The following is a 4,986-nucleotide window of genomic DNA, read 5'->3' as shown; positions in this document are numbered from 1 at the left end:
TTTTTGGCGACCGTCCGTAAAATAGGGTCTACTTTGAGATATACATGGAATGGCGCCGTTTGGGGTGACCCTCCTTGTAGCCGCTTCACGAAAAACGTATGTCTTCAGCATTCAAAAAATGAAAAACAGTTTTTCTTGTTAAACAAGTTTGAACCTCGCTTTGGCAACATTGTTTGCCATCACAAGACGGAGGCATGTGCCCAATTTGGGCATATTATCAGAAAATGTTCATCGGATGTGGCCATATCATTGCTAGTTTGGCTTGAAAGCCATGAATCTTCGTTCATAGTAGGTCGTTTTTTAGAACACTTTTTTAAGAAAACGCCGGTATTGCAAGTTTAGTATTTTTGCTAGTTGGTAGGCCACATTTGATGATGTGACGCGGAGGTCTCCCATTTTTTTGATTTTTTTTAGAATTTTTTACGGTGTTTTCAAAAACCGACGGATTTGGTCGCGGCGGCCGTCCGTGGCTAGGGTTTGAGCCGTGCAAATCTGTTGTCGATTCTATGATGAAATGCCTACCTGTGAAGCTAAAAAGCATTTTTAGTGAAAATAACAGGCAAGCTATGGAGGACCCGTAGTTCAAATTCCAGCCGGTTCCAGCTGAATCGGCCGAAGGTGGTCTTAATTGCCGGGAGTAGCTACGATGGTCAGAAATGCATGCTTTTTGGCGACCGTCCGTAAAATAGGGTCTACTTTGAGATAGACATGGAATGGCGCCATTTGGGGTGACCCGCCTTGTAGCCGCTTCACGAGAAACGCTTGTCTTCAGCATTCAAAACATGAAAAACGGTTTTTCTTGTTAAACAAGTTGGAACCTCGCTTTGGCAACATTGTTTTCCATCACAAGACGGAGGCATGCACCCAATTTGGGCATATTATCAGAAACTATTCATCGGATGTGGCCATATCATTGCTAGTTTGGCTAGAAAGCCATGAATCTTTGTTCATGGTAGGTCGTTTTTGAGAATACTTTTTTAAGAAAACGCCGGTATTGCAAGTTTAGTATTTTTGCTAGTTGGTAGGCCACATTTGATGATGTGACGCGGAGGTCTCCCATTTTTTTGATTTTTTTTGAATTTTTTACGGTGTTTTCAAAAACCGACGGATTTCGTCACGCCGGCCGTCCGTGGCTAGGGTTTGGGCCGTGCAAATCTGTTGTCGATTCTGTGATGAAATGCCTACCTGTGAAGCTAAAAAGCATTTTTAGTGAAAATAACGGGCAAGCTATGGAGGACCCGCAGTTCAAATTCCAGTCGGTTCCAACTGAATCGGCCGAAGGTGGTCTGAATTGCCGGGAATAGCTACGAGGGTAGGAAATGCATGCTTTTTGGCGACCGTTCGTAAAATAGGGTCTACTTTAAGATAGACATGGAATGGCGCCGTTTGCGGTGACCCTCCTTGTAGCCGCTTCATGAAAAACGCATGTCTTCAGCATTCAAAAAATGAAAAATGTTTTTTCTTGTTAAACAAGTTGGAACCTCGCTTTTGGCAACATTGTTTGCCATCACAAGACGGAGGCATGCGCCCAATTTGGGCATATTATCAGAAACTATTCATCGGATATGGCCATATCATTGCTAGTTTGGCTTGAAAGCCATGAATCTTCGTTCATGGTAGGTCGTTTTTGAGAAAACTTTTTTAAGAAAATGCCGGTATTGCAAGTTTAGTATTTTTGCTAGTTGGTAGGCCACATTTGATGATGTGATGCGGAGGTCTCCTGTTTTTTTGATTTTTTTTGAATTTTTACGGTGTTTTCAAAAACCGGCGGATTTCGTCGCGGCGGCCGTCTGTGGCTAGGGTTTGAGTTGTGCAAATCTGTTGTCGATTCTGTGATGAAATGCCTACCTTGTAGCCGCTTCACGACAAAATGCATGTATTTAACATTCAAAAAATGAAAAACGGTTTTTGAATTTTTTACGATGTTTTCAAAAACCGGCGGATTTCGTCACGGCAGTCGTCCGTGGCTAGGGTTTGAGTCATGTTTTTAGCATTCAAAAAATGAAACTTATATAGTTTCATACATGAGCATGCACAAAAACCCATAATTTTATCTTTCATCCATGAGCATGCATAAAAAATTTCAATTCCCATCAATTACCAAATTAAATATTCATTGTTAAGAAATTGACATGTTTAGATGACACTGTCATACAGCATCCATGAGCATGCACAAAATTAAACCTGACATACTTAACATTGACATGTTCAGATTACACTAACAAGCTTAAACCCAACATGCTTAACATTGCCACTTCATTTTCTTAACATATTCACTCCTCCTTCTTCTCCTTCATCAACCTGGTGCGCTCAGAGTGGCGAATCCCAACGCGGATGTACTCCTCTACCACAATTGGCATGGTCCTGTCGCCCAGCTGTGGAATCGCCGGCGCCACTACCATCACGAGGTCATCGTTAGGCACCACCATCGTGAGGTCAGCGTCAGGCACCACAATCGCGAGGTCGTCGTCAGCCACCACCATAGCAGGGTCATCGTCAGCCACCACCATAGCAGGGTCGTCGTCAGCCACCACCATAGCAAGGTCGTCGTCAGCCACCACCATAGCAAGGTCGTCATCCCCGCTCTGCTCCTCTTCTTGCCTACTCTGCTCCTCGTCATCCCCGCTCTGCTCCTCATCATCCCCGCTGCTGCTCCCATTGCCTGGACAAATGCAACAAAGTGTGAACATGGTGTTGTCGTCATGCTGGTAGAGGAAGCCAAAAGGACAGGAAGAAGAGAGGCAGAGAGCTTACTGGCATCGTCGTCGTGCTGGTAGTACATGCGGCACATGGTGTTGTCGAACATATTCACTGTGAACATGACGTCGCCGTCGTAGCGAAAGACAAGGAAGTACCCGAGCTGTAGCTCATGGGCGCGGGCGAAATGCTCCCAGTTGGGCCCTAGGTACATGTGGCCTTCACCATCGAACACCACCAACACGTCCCACAGCCTGTGAAGCCCGCTGTCGGCCTCCCGCAGCTTCACGTTGTGGGGCTCACGGCCGGCGAGCATCTTCGCAAACTTGTCAGGCAGCCTCTGCAGCGGGGGTCAAGTAGTGGTTAATTGTGGCAATCAAGCACTAAACAACAGAGTGGTGATAAAGAAATGAGTGATGATAAACATACCTGCCTACTGCAAGATTTCTCAATTACGATCTCGAAGAACTCAAAACCTTCCAAGACAGCCATCTCACTTATCTGAAAAGTAGCATTGTAAATTAAACAACAGGACTGGACAGAAATAGGAAACGAGCATTTCAAAACAGTAGAATATTACTACATGTGGCAAAAACATCAACAGCAACAACAACGGCACTAAAATCTACTATAAATGGACCAGAACACAACTAGAACCATATCTACTATAAATGGACATTGTTGCATATCTATAAATGAACATATCTGAACACTGACATAAATGACAGAAAATATCCCTATCTAAACCCAACCAAAAATGTAGCCCCAACATATACCCTGCTCAAATAAGCAGCTGATGCTTTCAAACAGCCAACAAGGAAATGGAGCACTGAGTTATACATATACCCTGCTCTCTTTATGCCAACACCGACACAGGAGCAGCTTTGTAAAATCATATGCAACAGGATCCCCAATTTAGTAGTACATGTAACAATCGAATCGTAAATCAAAAAAGGGCACGAGCATGGCAAACAACACTTGATAAACAAAAGAGTTGCTAAAAGGAATGGCTGCTATTAGAATCAACCATGATGGTATGAACAAAGCAGTGGCCCACTTATCAAGACAGACACCAACAAATCTTACACAACCTAATCCAATACAAAATGTGCCAGCAGACAACCTAAACCATGATGGTATATCAAAATGTAACCCCACTGATCAACATAATGTAGCCCCACTCATCAAATCTGTCACTGAGCATCATCAAATCTGTCATTGAGCATTCCTGATACTTTAATTAAACACAGCCTAGTGCATCTAACCCCAACCAAAAATAACAAAAATTCCTGATGGCAAGTCAAACCTACACTCCACTAGTACAGAACTACATGGAAACCGAGCTAGGCGCCCAAAATCAAGATCAAAACACCAATTAGCTACTCTAATTAAGATCAGAAACACCAAGCTGGGCTCGTACTAAAAGAACCCTAATCTGTAGAGGGAGGGAACGGAATGGACCTGGGGGGACGGCGACTGCAAAGGGTGTCGCGGACTGCCTCCTCTTGATCCCGTGGTTCTTTAGGAAGAGGAACCCTAATCAGTGCCATGGAACCCTAATCTAATCAATAGGAAGAGGAACAGGAAGGAGTCGGCGGATTCATACCTTAGGAGGTCGTCACCGTCGCCGTCGATGGAGGAGTGGGTCGCCAGGGAGGTTGTCGCCGTCGATGGAGGAGAAGGGGATGCTAGCGGTAGAGAGGAGGAGTGGGTCGAGTGGATCATGGAGAGGAGGAGTGGGTCAAGTGGAGAGGAGGAGTGGGTCAAGTGGAGAGGAGGAGTGGGTCCACTTGTCAGCGAGTTCTGTATTCGATATATTGAAAAGAGTGGCATAGAGTACAAAACCAACAACCTCTTCCTAGCCCAGTGGTCGAAACACAGTGAAATAAGCGCACGATCGTGGGTTCAAGCCCCCGCACGCGCATATTTTTTGGCCACGCGCATATTTTTGGATAGCTTGGGTACAATAGCAAAATGACCCACTTGTCAGTGAGTGGGTCGAGTGGCCCACTTCTCAGTGAGGTGTGTGCTTGATACTTGACTAGTTTGATATATTCAAAAAGGTTGGCATAGAGTGTAAGACTAATAGCCTCGTCCTAGCCTAGTGGTAGAAACATAGTGAAACAAGCGCACGGTCATGGTTCGAGTCCCCGTTGGCGCATATTTTTTTGCTCACAATGAAATGGGTTCAGTTGAAGCAAAATTCAGTTAAAATAGCATCTTCAGTTCTGACCAAAATTCAGTTAGAACAGTAAGACAACATTCTGACCAAAACAACTACAAGATGAT

Source organism: Triticum aestivum, chromosome 6B, assembly GCF_018294505.1.
Source record: "Triticum aestivum cultivar Chinese Spring chromosome 6B, IWGSC CS RefSeq v2.1, whole genome shotgun sequence".
NCBI classification, from domain to species: Eukaryota; Viridiplantae; Streptophyta; class Magnoliopsida; order Poales; family Poaceae; genus Triticum; species Triticum aestivum.
The sequence above is the reverse complement of the archived record's forward strand: the minus strand, read 5'-3'. Positions refer to the sequence as shown.